This window comes from Podarcis bocagei (genome assembly GCF_964188305.1).
Source record: "Podarcis bocagei genome assembly, chromosome: 7".
NCBI classification, from domain to species: Eukaryota; Metazoa; Chordata; class Lepidosauria; order Squamata; family Lacertidae; genus Podarcis; species Podarcis bocagei.
This window is the reverse complement of record NC_138132.1, coordinates 77850791-77866745: the sequence shown is the minus strand read 5'-3', so window position 1 is coordinate 77866745 and position 15955 is coordinate 77850791. Positions and strand designations below refer to the sequence as shown.

The following is a 15955-nucleotide window of genomic DNA, read 5'->3' as shown; positions in this document are numbered from 1 at the left end:
CCATTAACTGTTGTTAGTTTAAAACAAGGAAACGTCAAACCAAGGCTCTCAAATCAGCTCTCAAATAAGCGAGCAGGCTACTAGAAATGTTAATATTAACTATAATCCAGCATAACAGTTTTAAAAAGGGAGTGTGAGAAAAGAATTATATATAACTACTGTACAATCAAAACAAATATGAGAAGCAAGTCAATCCAGATACATGGAGCTTCCTTTACTATGTTTTTTAAGTTTGTAGCTTTATGTTGTGAACTGAAGAGAGCTATACAAATTTAATAAATAATAATAATATTAAGCACAGATCCTGGTCACAACAAACTATGGTTAACCAAAAAAACAGAAGCTTTCAAACTCATCCTCCCAGCTGTGTGGAAAGAGGGGAGAGGGTGCACATTATGTTGAGAGGAGGCCAGACACATTCACATTTCGCCAAATGGTAAGTTTAGCTAGCATAACAACTGAATACAACCATTATCACTGTGACTTTTACATACTGTATTGGCCTGAATATAAGCGTCACTTTTTCCCCAAATTCTAACTGTGAAAAGTTATAGTGCGTCTTAAATTCATGACCTAAAAAAAATTGGCTTTTACGATATCGCTGCTGAAACAGACATACGGTAAAACACAACGGGTGTGAGTGCCTGCACAATTTTAAGTAAGCGGCTTATATTTGGGTATTGTCTTTTTTCTTCTTCTTCCCCTTGAATTTTAAAGCTGTGGCTTATATTCGGGCCAATACGGTATTACAGACAACAGTCCTGAGGGGGATTTGTTTAAGGCCTCCCAGTTAAGTTCATAGCTAGAATGAGATGCAGGCTGGAAACTTCCCAATTCGCAACCCACCATCTTATTCACAAAACAAGCTCTGTTTTCAAGACTGACTACACATTTTAAGATATATTCCCTCCCTCGCCCTCAGTGTTTGGGAATTACTAGAAATAAATAGAAGGTTCTCCTTCAAGGGCAACATGCTTCCATTCCATTAAGTCATAAAGTTTCTGAACATTCTAGCAATTTACCACCTGGACTTCTATCCTTTCCCCGAGAGATTTCCAAAGAGCATTTTCCCGGAAACTGATACAGAACAACATGTGGAAAACACCATGCGGTGTTCCATTCCCCTGCTCAGATGGGACACTATAATTAGAAGCAGTGCAAGGTTCCCCCCATAAGCCTTAAGCAATGAGGTCGATACCATCATCTCTTCTCCTCTTTATCTTCCAGTAAAGCTGCTCTCCATCTTTCAGATCCATAACAAGTTGAATTTTGCAAGCATATTTATGTAGATCATTAATTCACTCAATGTCACACTATACCTCAAAGCAAGCAATTTTTAAAATGTTTCAAATACAAAATTTGTACAGGATTGCTAGACCGAATTCATCGTTCATGTGAAAGGCCAATATCGGGGGGGGGGGGGGGGAACCCAGCACATGACTAGTGGCAGACTGTACAAACATGCTAACTGCAACTATACACTCAATTAATAAATTCCAGTTGCTGCATTTTCATTGTACACATTGGTTGTTTCCAGAATGATAACACGTTTGTTATATTTGGTTCTGCACAGTGTTCGAAACTTCCATTGTTCTAGGAGCATTTTGCGACAGGGAATTTCATTAGTGCGAGCAGTTTCTGAGCTCTGGGCGCAGTACTGCGCCTAAGATTTCAAATTAAAACTGCAGAGTGGAAAGAAAGGAGGACTTTTTTCTGCCTATCCACTTCCAGCTAATCTTTGAAGACTAGAGAAGAGACCCTCTTAAGAATATTAGGGGGAGTGAGCAGGGGAAGGACTAGACCAGTGTTTCCCAACCGGTGTTCCGCGGCACACGAGTGTGCCGTGAGACACCGGCTGGTGTGCCGCGAGATGCCTGGAGGGAGGCGGGCGAGTCGGGCGGCGAGAGGCGGGGCGGCGGCGGCGAGGAGAGGCCGCGCCTCCTGCTGCTGCCTGGCGCTCCTCCGGCAGCGCTGCCTGGGCGCTCCTCCGGCAGCGCTGCCTGGGCGCCTCCGCGCGACTCTGTCTCGCTGGGTTTGGTCTCCCAGCAGAGACGGGTCACACACGCCCCTCCCTCCCTCCCTCAGCCTGCGCGGAGGGAGAGCCAGAGAGAGGCATCGCTCCTGCGCGGCGGGAGAGGGAGCAGCCGGAGCGATGCCCCTTGAAATCTTCGCCCTGCCTTCTTCTGGAGCGACGGAGAGCCTCTTAAAACTCGTCCGTCCGCTTCTCTCCCTGCCAAGAGGCGTCCAGCAAGCCGGCTTTGCCAGCGGAGCCAGCCTTGGAACAGACCCATCCGTCAAGCGGGGATTGTGCGTCCTCCTGGACAGAGTGTAAGCAACCGGGTTTTACGTGGAACTCCAGCGCTCAGGGCGGGAGTTTAGGAAATCCAATCGGGTGGCGCCGCTCTTCCTTGGGACCCCATGGGGAAACACTGGGGACCTACTTCTAAGCAAACGGGTCTACACGTCTCTCTGCCCCCCCCTTTAACCTTTAGCTTCAAAGCCAGAGCAAACCGAGGCTAAATCCGTATTTACATACTGATACATAACTTGCTGCTGGCTACTACCACTTCGGCACTTTCGTGCGTCCCTCCCGGCGTGACGCTGCGCGCTGACGTCACGGGGCGGGGCTTTAATGGTGGTGTGCCGCGAGATTTTTTTTCAGTAAACAGGTGTGCCGTTGCCCAAAAAAGTTTGGGAAACACTGGACTAGACCATGTGAAAATAAACGTAAGAGTTTAGCTGCAGCTCGTTCATTTTCAGCTTTGTGTTCTTGTTATAAAAAAGCTTTGTGTTCTTGTTATAAAAAAAATCCGTTGTTGCACCCATAACCTAGGTTTAAGGTGCCATTTAGCTCCTAGCTTTCCTATCTCAGTTTCTAACACTGGTTCTGCATGATGCGAAGCTAATGGTTGATAGCTTTTTTCTTTCCTTTTTGCGCTGCTTCCTGGAGGAGATAAGTGTTCTGTTTACACCACATCAAGTGACCAACAACAATAAGAATTTCAAAAGATACACAGCGAAATACATTCATTTTATTTCACAAGATATATACCACTTGACTGTAATGAAAACTCAAAAGCGATTAACTTCAGCAGCAGCTAAATTGAAAGGAAGCCCTATTATACACTACGCTCATAGTACGAGGCAAGCTAGTTCTGTTTTGCCAGACAATTGTGATAACTAAATCCTATCAAAAAAACCTTAATATGTCTACCGGTTGTCTTCCTGCAAGATATCTTCAGAACTTGAATTAACACTTCCAGACCATCACACAAAGCAGGTCAGGATATGCTCTCAGCTAGAGATCCAAAAGGAATCTCAACCTGATAAAAGGCTGCTGCATTATCAGAGGACATGTTCTTCTGAGAAACCTACTGAACATCCAGTGCCCGTTTTCACTGACCTGGATCCAAATTAACTCTGCAAACTCAAGGGAGGCTTGGAATTAGGTTGCTCCAATACTACCCTCCCTGTGCCACCCCTATTCTCAAACCGCAGGGAGACTTACAAGCTATTTGTGACATGACATGTTATAATGGGAGGGGAGTAATTGGGGTGATCAAACATGTAATGGTTAGAGCGTTCAACTAGGACTTGAGAGACCAGAGTTCAAACCCCAACTCACTGTATGACACTGGGGTAACGGCTATAATTTGGGGGAAGGGCCATAGCTCAATGGTAGAACATTTGCTTTGCATGCAGAAGGTCCCAGGTTCAACCCTTGGCCACTCCATGACTGGGACAGAAGAACCCAGCCTGGAACCCTGGCCAGCCACTGCCAGTAGGAGAGATGGATCAATGGTCTGACTCAGTATAAGGCAGCATCCTAAATGTCCCACTGCTTCTATTCTGCCAACTCCTTTGAAGTAGGTCTCTATATACAAACAGTCCCTAACGTAAGCTGAGAAAGCATCTCACTTCTCCCAAGTAGGGGTGTACTTGCAAGTGCCAATTGAGAATTGGGAGGTTCCAAGTACAAAGAGAAGGAAATTCTGCTTAAGAAGACATCGCCACCCCCATTTACCACGGTCTTTAAGCATCTTACTTTCCCTGGCTCTGTACCCCCCCCCCAAAGGAAATTAACTGGAGGTGGCTCTCCATATCTTTCCATGTAGCATTTAGGTCTGAGAAGTGGACAACAGGATTGGACGGAGAAAGAGAAGAACCCAAAACTCCTTTGAACCAGCCCTCTACAGAATATTTATGGCATGTAAAAATCCTAGGAGACAACACCAAGTGCAAGGCCTTGGACAGTAAGCCGTCTGTGGACTATTCCAGCCCCTTTAAATGCTGTGGCTATCTGGGAATTACATGGCAAGGTTCAGTCTTTCCTTGTGCATTCAGAAGGTTCTCCGCTTTCTCATTTGACACAGTAATTCCCTATTCCTCACCCGCCTTGTCCCCCTCGTTGCCCACATCTTGTCCTCCTTCCACTTCCAAATTTCTTTTGCTCACACTTCCCCACATGCATAGCAGGGATATTGCCACTGTGGCCTTTTCTGTACAATGCCAGAAGTGTACACTGAGCTGTGTAATAGATGAGCCGCAGCAGCAGATGGTCGATCCTGTCCTCAGCAACGTAGACCATCTCACACATGCTGCAAATTGCTCAGTGGCTCAATCAAGACTCCAACAAAGCCAGCCAAAAGACTTGCGCTTCTTTATTAAAACACCAGCTTTTTATTTAGTGATTCCCATTGTATTATCTGTAGCCTCCCCCTCCTCGTTATTATTACTATTGAATTTATTCCCTGCCTTTTCACTAGCAGGTCCCTGGGTAGGTTACAACTTAAAATTCACAATTTAGAACAATTAAAACAGATTAGTGTCACAGGACACACTTCTATGGGGAGGTCAGTGGCTGCAGCACCAACAGAGCCTCCCCTACCAATTGTGGGGCCTGAGATGGTCAATATTAGGGGAGTCACTCCTTTAGGTGCTTGGGTCTCAAGCCACTTAGTTCTTTGTACACCAGCACTAACACCTTGAATTGGGTTCGATAGGTCACTCGGTAGGTAGCCAATGCAGAGCTTTCAGGACTAGTGGCAGGTGGTCCCATTTGGATGTAAGCCAACAACATCTCTAAGGTTGTGGGTTCCCCACTTCTGTTTTAACTGGAGATTCTAGGAACTGAACCTGGAACCTTCTGCACAAGTAAGGAGGCCCTAGCAGCATGAAATTCCCAGACACTAGGAACCTTGGCTCTGCATCAGAGCCAAATGGAAGGCAATCAAGTGTTCCAAAGGTTTCCATCATCTCACCTAAAAGTAGGTGTTGCATAACAGTGAAAGGGACTGGGGCCACTAGGGGGCGCATTGGAAGATGGCTGACAATAACATCTCTCCGACCCACACGAGGTAATTTGGAGGCTATGATGGGGGTAATTAGCCTCCTTAACCCCCCCCCCAGGATTGTGGGGGGGGGACGGCCCTTGCCTGCTGTGCCCTATACCACCCCGGAATTTGTGGGAGTGGGGGCACTAGGCACAAAGCCCTCCTGTGGGATTTCGGCACTCCTGAACGCCGTCCCTGATTCGCGCCACTAGATGCAGAACTTCAAAGGAAACAATTTGGATGAAAGGAATGCACATATTTCAAGAAAGAAGGGGGAGTAAAGCCTGCTAACAGAAGAGATCTCTGACAAAACAAGATAAGAATAAAACATGAGAAGATACGCCAAGACAAGGTACGGCAAATGACTGATGGGGGAGGAGGGAAAAAACTCTTCCTTCTTTCCCTATGTGATTAAACAAGAATCCCCTCCCCTCATGAGTCAGAAATGTCGTTTTAAGGACTTAAGCTGTGGATTTAAGGCTGTGTGAAGATAAACTTTCGAACCAAAGCACGTTTTAAGAAGAGCGTGGAATGTGTAAGAGCTTGGGAATGACGCAGTTAAAAATGCCGTCGCCATATTGGGAAGCTCTGTCGGAGGTCTTGAGTCTGGGAGGAGAAAGAGAGAAATAGAGCTGTTTATTTATTGTGGGTTAAACTCCTCAGTGGGACTTAAGAGCGACAGTTTTACGAGACTATGATGGAAAGAGTGATGTTATTTATGAAGGAGACGATATATGGAAACCATCTCGATTTGAGGATTGGAAGAACGGAAAATTCACACAGGACTATTATTACTATTGGTGTTTATCGGCTTAAGGAGACTATCAGAAGAGATCATAAAGAAAAAAGAGAAAATATATGAACAAGATGTGATGTGGAAACAAGCACGATAAGATGGGATAGAACTATGAACTTTGTTTGGACTGATATGGACTGATTGGGACATTAACGCAGCAGCAAGATGATCAGAATCCCCCTTCGGATCTTGAAATATGGGTCCCCCCAACAAAATTTAAAATTTGGCTTTGTAATTCGGAATTTATGTGATATGATTTAATTTGATGTGATTGGCCAGTTAATAAAAATTATTTTTTAAAGAAACAGTGAAAGGGACTGAACTACAAACAGGAACTTCCTGGTTGGAATTTTACTTTCCCCCAGGTGTCCTTAGGCAAGCTACTTTCAACTTCCATTGTCCCGCATACAACAAAGGGCAGGAGCAGTGCTATACATAAATACCTTGTATTATAAGCCATTCATGAAGCACATGTATGCTCACATGCAAACCATGATTTGCACACTAGTGTTTTGACAGTCTGCCACAGCGAGTCCCTGTCTTTGGTTCCAGGCTTCACAACACATTACGTAAGCTAGGCATGGCCCCCCTACTTCTCCGCCTTTCAAAAACTAGTAAACACTTAATATCTAACATATGGGTGGTATATGAAATTAAGGAGAAAAACCTTCCTGCACATTTGAGGCGTTACAGAAACAAATCACTGAGAAGCAGTAGACCATCTCTCTCTCTCCATCCCTCCCAGGAGTGCTGGCATGATAATGAACATTTCACCACAGTTTCGCTTCACATGATTGGTTTTTTTCCTTCTCTATGCTATTTGTCTTCTTGCTTTTCATTTCCTCCACCTCCCCTATTCCACTGATGCTGCAGCTGGGAGACTGTATGCTTCTTGGGGCAAGAGACTGTCCCCCCCCCACACACTCAGATATTTTGAATACATAAATGGTGCCGTAGCACACATACAAAAACGTGTAGGGTGAAAGCATTTAATGAAGCCTAACAAAGAAACATTATGTTCCTAAAGCAGCACTTTTTCAGCAAAAAGGGCCATAGCACAGTAGTAAGAGCATCTGTTTTGCATGTAGAAGGTCCCAGGTTTAATCCTCAACATCACCATTCAGGGCTGGGAGAGATTCCTGCCTGAAATCCTGGAAAGCTGCTGCTAGTTATAGTGTAGAGAATACTAAGCTAAATGGACCAATGGTCTAACTCATATAAGGCCACTTTTATGTTACACCTGAATGAAGTATAATAGAGAAAGTTATCCAAGTACACTCAACTCTTTTCAAACTTTTCACTTTAGGGAATCCTTTCCAGCAATCAAGTTACAGCACTGCAGACCTAGACCCTTACGTAAAAAGAGCCCTGCTTGATCAGACCAGGTCCCATCTGGTCCAGCATCCTGTTCTCACAGTGAACACCCAGATACCCCAATGGGAAGCTGGCAAGCAAGACATGAGCTCAACAGCACTCTTTCACTTGAGATTCCCAGCAAATGATATTATTATAAATTCAATTTATTACCACCTTCCACCAAACGGCCCTAGGGGAGGTTCCACCAGTTTAAAATATAACAAACCAGTGCCACAAGAACATGGTATTCAGAGACATTCGGCCTCTGACAGTGGAAGTAAAGCATAGTCATTGTGGCTAGTTGCCAGTCATGGCCCCCGCAGCATCTATTTTCATAAGGCTACAAAGAGGTCATGATTTGGATAAAAGTGGGTAGGGGTTGGGGCTTGAGTTTTGTGGATTTCAGAGTCCCCCTACTACTACTAATAATAATAATATCTTTATTGTCATTGCCCCATCTCGGGGACAACGAAATTACTTGGCTGCTCCATCCACCCAGGTAGGGCACTCCACACAAAATCAAAACAACTATAAAAACACTAATTAAAATGGGGCATAGCTTTCTACATCAGTATCTGCAGAAGAAATCCCTATGTGTTGCAGAGAATTTCAGGGAGCATTATTAGGGAAATACTAAATTCACAGAGACCTTTTGCCATGTAGGAATGTACATCCTAAAGCACATTAAACACTCACATGCAACTGCCAATTTTTTGGTTATGAGTGAGCAAGCTACTGTTTAAGCTTCATCTTCTCAATGAGGACAGACACACAGACACACCACATTTACTTCTAAGGAACCTGCCCCCCCATTCTCCAGAAATGAGATTGAAAGCTACTATTCTACAGAACACATTCAGATCCATAAGCTTTCTCCCATGCACATTCAGTAAAGTACTGAATTTGCTTTTCCAATCGTTTCTTCAGTCCCTTCATTCAGCAAATTTGAAGTATGCTTCTCAGGCACAGGTACGAAATGCAGCTATTCGGCTGCGTTGATGAATACAGTGGTACCCCGCAAGACGAATGCCTCGCAAGACGGAAAACCCGCAAGACGAAAGGGTTTTCTGTTTTGGAGGCGCTTCGCAAGACGAATTTCCCTATGGGCTTGTATCGCAAGACGAAAGCCCATAGGGAAATGCTGGCGGTCGGGAGCAAAGACTTTCGCCCACAGCCGGCCTTCAGAAGAGGACCTCTTCTGAAGGCCGGCGGGGGGCAAAAGTCTTTGCTCCCCCCGCCTGCCTTCCCCCCGCCTGCCCCGGGCAATCTTAAAATGCTGGCGGGCGGGAGCAAAGCGTTCGCTGCCGACCCCCAGCATTTTAAAATCTCCAAGGGACAGCAGAGAAGTCTCTGTCCCGGGGAGATTTTAAAATGCTGGGGGTCGGGAGTGTTCGCTGCCGACCCCCAGCATTTTAAAACGCTGTTCCGAAGCGGGGGGCGGGAACATCTGCCCCAGCCGCCCCACTTCGGAACGATGTTCCGAAGGGGGGAGGTGGGGCGGGAACAGCTGCCCCATCCGCCCCACTTCGGAACGATGTTCCGAAGGGGGGAGGGGGGGCGGGAACAGCTGCCCCAGCCGCGCCACTTCGGAACGATGTTCCGAAGGGGGGAGGGGGGGCGGGAACAGCTGCCCCATCCGCCCCACTTCGGAACGATGTTCCGAAGGGGGGAGGTGGGGCGGGAACAGCTGCCCCAGCCGCCCCACTTCGGAACGATGTTCCGAAGTGGGGAGGTGGGGCGGGAACAGCTGCCCCAGCCGCCCCACTTCGGAACGATGTTCCGAAGGGGGGAGGTGGGGCGGGAACAGCTGCCCCATCCGCCCCACTTCGGAACGATGTTCCGAAGGGGGGAGGGGGGGCGGGAACAGCTGCCCCATCCGCCCCACTTCGGAACGATGTTCCGAAGGGGGGAGGTGGGGCGGGAACAGCTGCCCCATCCGCCCCCCTTCGGAACGATGTTCCGAAGTGGGGAGGTGGGGCGGGAACAGCTGCCCCAGCCGCCCCACTTCGGAACGATGTTCCGAAGGGGGGAGGTGGGGCGGGAACAGCTGCCCCATCCGCCCCACTTCGGAACGATGTTCCGAAGGGGGGAGGGGGGCGGGAACAGCTGCCCCAGCTGCCCCACTTCGGAACGATGTTCCGAAGGGGGGAGGTGGGGCGGGAACAGCTGCCCCAGCCGCCCCACTTCGGAACGATGTTCCGAAGGGGGGAGGGGGGCGGGAACATCTGCCCCATCCGCCCCACTTCGGAACGATGTTCCGAAGGGGGGAGGGGGGGCGGGAACAGCTGCCCCATCCGCCCCACTTCGGAACGATGTTCCGAAGAGGGGAGGTGGGGCGGGAACAGCTGCCCCATCCGCCCCACTTCGGAACGCTGTTCCGAAGTGGGGAGGTGGGGCGGGAACAGCTGCCCCAGCCGCCCCACTTCGGAACGATGTTCCGAAGGGGGGAGGGGGGCGGGAACAGCTGCCCCAGCTGCCGGGCTTCGTAGCGCTGCTGCGAAGCCGGGCGGGGGGGTGGGAACACCTTCTGAAGGCGGGCAGGGGGCAAAAGTCTTTGCTCCCCCCTGCCTGCCTTCCCAGGGGCTTTTAAATCGCCCCGGACAGCGGAGAAGTCCTCCGCTGTCCGGGGCGATTTTAAAATGCCGCCCGCCAGCATTTTAAGATCGCCCGGACAGCGGAGAAGTCCTCCGCTGTCCCAAGGTTTTTTAAAATGCTGGGGGTGGTAAGAAAAGCCCTTGTCCCCCCCCCCCCAGCCTTCAGAAGAGGTCCGGGGACAGACTGTCCCCGGACCTGGTCTGAAGGTGGTTTCCCTAGGAACGCATTAATTGATTTTCAATGCATTCCTATGGGAAACCGTGCATCGCAAGACGAAAAACCCGCAAGACGAAGAGAATTGCGGAACGAATTAATTTCGTCTTGCGAGGCACCACTGTAGGTTTATTTGACCATTCCCTCATGCTGCAAAAAGGTCCCGTGGATGTGTTTCCTTATTCCGCTGCAGTTGCCTGAGATGCAGATTTATCCACACTTTCTGAAGTAGGAAATCAACTTTCCATTACAGATGTCCCTCTCTAAGGCTGCTTTGAAGTGGTGTCTGTACAGCAGGATATCTTGCCTGCAGAGGGTATCCCAGGGCACGGCCTGACGGTACATGATGCAGCAATTCTGTTGAAGCTAAGCAGGTTTAATTATTACCTGAATAGGAAATTGCCCAAGAATGCTATTGACATCGCCTTGAGTGTGATGGTGGCACTACGATCTTCCAAAACTTCCTAAGCCATGGTTTAAGAAGATATTAACAATTGTTCCTCCTGTCCTCCTCCTGTCACACGCTGGCTTCAGCACAAATGTCCTGGCTTGTATTAAACCAGAATTCCCCATTATGTGTGAATGGGCTAAATTCAGATTAATACCAGTTAATCATGAAAATAAGCCAAGATTTAAACTAAATCCCAATGCTCAGCCACCACTTCATAAACCACTGTTTGTGAAACCTTTAGAGCTGGTACAACCAGTGTGATGCCCTCAAGTCATAATCCACATTATCTGGAGGGTCCAACATTGGCTAGCCCTACCTTAAGACAGTTGTCTGAATGATGCCATTTTGTTTTACACTGCGTACCTAATTGTCATTGAGGGAAAGAGCCCTAGCTCAGTGGCAGAATATCTGCTTTGCATGCAGAAGGTCCCAGGTAAAATCCCTGGCATCTCCAGGTAGGGCTGAGGAGGGCATTTTGACTGAAACCATGGAGTGCACTAACAATCAGTGTAGATAAAATTGACCAAGATGGGCCATTGCTCTGACTCAGTATATGGCAGCATCCTATGGATGTGCTGTGGCTCTAAAATCAAGTCTATTGCATGTGATATAGCTCACCTTCCTAGGTGTAACAAGGCTTTCATCTCTATAGCATGAATAACTTCAAGTTTACAAACAAACAAAAAATCCTACCCAACAGCCTGAATGCAATTATTATTTGCCACAGGTAAGGGTCAGTTTCCATGCCTGTTGACCTGTGCATGGGTGGGATTCAAAACAAGATACCACACCAGGTTAGGAGACAGAATGAATCCTGACTCAAGAAACAGCAAAGTAAGCCTGCAAACTATCTGTATTCTTTTTAAAGCAAAATTGCACTGAGAGAAAAGGGGGGTGGGGACTTTACAGAAACTTTATTAATGCTTTAAAAGGTCAAGTCCTTGTCATAAATCAAATTCTATATATTGTATAACCTGGTTTGATTACACAGCATTTCTGGTGCCAATGGCTTACATTAACAGTGATATAATCAGGCTTAAACCAAGTGGCTTAAGCTAAAATATGTCAAAAGTCCCCATCACCTGAATGCAATTGGCCTATTATTCCAGTGACAATTAACATACTTCCAAACTAAGTGTCTCGCCTCTTTAGCATTACCATCAGTGTCTCCCAGTGTCTCCTGAGAACTGTAGTCCTTCCTTAGTCATTCCCAGCTCACAAGAAGTACACCCTAGCCACTGGCATCACACGCATCACCAAATTCCTATTGCAACATCAAAGGATTGCTAAATCATTACCTTCAACACGCAAAACAACATTGTGATGTTTTGGAATATACTGAATGACTTTGCATAAAGATGTCAGTTGTTGCAATATGATCTCCACAGATGGCACAGAGAATGTAAGCGACACAGGCACACACACATCAACAGAGAAAAAGGATCATAAATGTTGCAGCTCATTGCTATAGTAGGATTCCATAAACTTATCATTGTTGTTGTTGTTTTTTAAAAATACATTTCCACAGAGATTACGCAGCTGAGGTATATGCTAGTACGCTTGTTTTACAAATGAGTTCTGGATTTGCAGATTTGCATTGATTTGTCACCACCTCATTATTAAAGGTATTACAGGTTTTGTAAAATACAGGAATTCCTTTAAAAGAACAGGAGTCTGCAAGGGTATGGGAATGGGAGATTCATGACAGATAAAAGGAAGGACTTTGTCACACAGTGTCAGGTAGTTAAACTGTTGAATTCTCTACTACAAAGAGGTGGTGATGGCCATCAACTTGGACAGCTTTGTAATGGATGAAATGTCTTTATGGAGGGTCAGGCTCTTCATTGCTTCTTGTCCTTAAGGTGATATGCTACCTCTAAGAGCAGAGGTGTTGTGCTTCTGGATACCTGTGCTGGGGTACAAGAGTGAGAGCAGTGACTGCCTTCCTGTCCTGTGCATGGGCTTTCTGTTGGCCATGGTGGGAACCAGAATATTGGACCAGGCAGCCCTTTGATCAGATGAAGTTCCTATTTAGTTTCACTGGATAACTCCCCCCACCCACAATTTTCAAGTATTATGATATAAGGATTTCTCTCCACCCACTTTCTCTTCATGATACAAAATTCTATACACCTCTATCATGTCTCCCTTTTACTTGACTTTTCCTAGGCTCTTATCCTGTTGACTCCAGCCCCTCGATCATTCTGGCTCCCTTAGTGTAGCTCTACAATATATTTTTGAAATGCAGCAACTAGAACTATAAACAGTATTCCAAGAATGGTTGCAGTACTGGTTTGTATAAAAGCACTACAGCAATGGCAGTTTTCAATCCCCCTTCCTAATGATCCCCAAAAAGAAATTTGCATTTTTCAGCATTTCCACAGTCTGAGTGGCTGTTTCTAGTGATCTGTCCACCATGACCCCACGATCCCTTTCATGGATAGTAAGACCCCCCATCAGCTTATATAGGCTTGCCCCAAATATGCATCACTTCACACCTACCTACAATGAACCGAATTTGCCAATTTATTCTCCTTTTCTCACTTTTCAATTTTATTTACCAGCTAAAACAGTTTGGTGTTATTTGGAAACCTGGGACACCTCAATGGTGGTGGCATCCAGCTAAATTCTACTCAAAGTAGACCTTTTGAAATTACTGGACTTTAGTCATGTGTATCCATTTCAGTGGGACTACCCAGAGTAGATACAACCTCCACCAACATGTTCATTATTTAAGACGTTAAATTTTGCCAGTCCCAATACAGATCCTTGGGCAACAGATGGTGATATACCCTTTCTCACATGGAAAATGGGGGTACAGTGGTACCTCTGGATGCAAATGGGATCCGTTCCAGAGCCCTGTTTGCATCCTGAAATGAAAGTAACACACGACTGTGCGTCTGCACGTGCCACGTTTCACCGCTTCCACGCATGTGCGTGACGTCATTTTGCACAACTTAGGGGCTGCCACAGAGAAGGCCTCTCCCAGGCTGCTGCCACCACTGCTTCTGAAGGCAGCGGAACCACGAAAGAGCCCCATCCCCCACGAACTTTGCACTGTAGGGAAGGAGGTGGTCTATCAGGTATTGGGGGTCTGAGTCATTTAGGGCTTTAAACACTAATGTGAAAACCTTGAACTGGATCCAGAAATGAACCCAAAAAGTATGCAGATGGATTTCCACAACAATGAAGACAAGAAACTCGTTTTTTTAAACTGGGGAGAAAAACTTGATTCCCAAGATTCTACATCACCTCAAAACATGATACATGGTGTGACCTAAATAGCAAACAGTCTGGACCTAAAACCATGCCCAACAGATGCTCATAATAGACATACTTCAGAAAAATGAATGCCAAAGGTCGACAGGGAAATTTACTCTACTGCCTTGACAATTATCTTTCAATGTATCCTATAGGGAAATGTTCAAATTCTAAGTACTAAAGGGAACCCAAATCAAGATCCATATTTGGTATATAAAAGCCACTAATTTGCTCTTATGATATAGCAGGCCACCAAGGGGCTGACTTACTGCACCCCCACATACACCTGCACAAAGCAAACCCAAGCGTCCAGACATTTTGGTTTGGTTTAGTAGCCAATCATTGTTTCTACTAGCCAATGAAGTTTAATTTTCAAACTATTTCTCCAGTGCATGTAATATGAACACAGGAAGCTACCTTATACCAAGTCAGACTATTGATCCATCTAATTCAGCACTGTCTATCTATTCTATACTGTTTGGCAACAGCTCTTCAAGGTTTCAGAGAGGAAGACTCCTCCAGCCCTAACTGGAGATGCAGGGAATTGAACCTGGGACTTTCTGTGTTCAAACCACACATTTTACCATTGCCTAGGCCCTATGGCCCCCATCTTCATTCATTCCCTAGCAAGGTTTTACTGAAAAAGTGGGGTGGGAGTTGTGTATTTCTCGTTGCCATTGGCAAACCTGTAAGTAGATAACACATAGTTTCAAGCCTCCAAACTGCTGCCCTCTATGAGTATTCAAGCAACCAATAAAGGTAATTCACAAAAAGGGCTGAATTTAGATGTCATGTTAGCATTCTCCAAACCAAAGTTCGGAAGACTGAAAATGTGGCATGGTCTCACTTATATCTTCCTCCCCTCTCTCTAACCCAGATTGCCTTCAAACCAAGTCTGCTCAATTCTAACATCAAGGCAAACTAAGATAACACTAGAATTAATTCTATGTGGTCAGTGTACTGCTACTCCAGATTGGCAGCCCATTCTTTGTTACTTGAATTTTAGTGCAAGCCCATGTCTGTGCACTTGGAAGTATGTCCCATTGGACACAGCTGGTGAGAATTTGCAGTCTGAACAATTCAGGCCATGTCCCATGATGTTCCATCAGTTAGGAACTTTATTCATGAAAAGCAGTCCTTTTTTAAAAAAAAAACTTTGTCTCTCCTTTATTGTAACGCAGACAGCACGGGAATAGCCTGTCCGCGGGTTGCGGTGGAGAGTTTTACTGTACGCACCAGCTACCAAATTCAAGCCTATGAAAAGAGGCAGGAACCTGTTTGGGGTGCGGTAAAAGCAGTGCTTTCTCATGGTGGTTCCAAAATTATGGAATTCACTCCTACTTACAGTCAGGAACACACACAATTTCTCTCATTCAGAAAGGAGTAAATACCTTATTTCACTGTGTCTTTTCTATTTTAATTATACCTGACACTTCCAGAGTTTTGACAGTGCCACTATTTTATATGTTTCCCTTATTTTTGTCATCACCAACTCCAGTTTTAATTTTATTTTAGTGAACTACCTTGGAAAAAATGGTAAAAAGCAGGAACTACATATAGTAAATGCTATGCTCATCTTTAAAGTCGTGAAGAGCTCAGGACTCAAACACTTGAAGGAGTACCTCTCCTTATAACCAGCCTGCCCATGTCTTGAGACTTTTGGTGGAAGCACATTTCCATATTCCACCATTAGAAACTCACTATGTAATGATATGGAATAATTCCTTCTCCATGGTGAGGCACCATCTGTGGAATGCTGTTCTTTGATATGCATGACTGGCACTAAAGTTATCAGTCCAGTGCTGATAACAAGACTTATTTATGTGCTCCTGGCATTTTCAGTTTCCCACCATATTCTCTTGACCACAATAGTTTCTGAGCCCAATTCAAAGTGCTGGTTTTTACTTATAAAGGCTTACATGGCTCAAGACCACAATACCTCAAGGACCA

General features: G+C 45.9%; 1 protein-coding gene across 3 annotated transcripts in view; it reads right to left on the bottom strand.

The window, feature by feature from the left end:
• Positions 1–15955, bottom strand: part of UBE4B (ubiquitination factor E4B) — a 77144-nt gene that overhangs the window by 56103 nt on the left and 5086 nt on the right. The window lies entirely within an intron of this gene.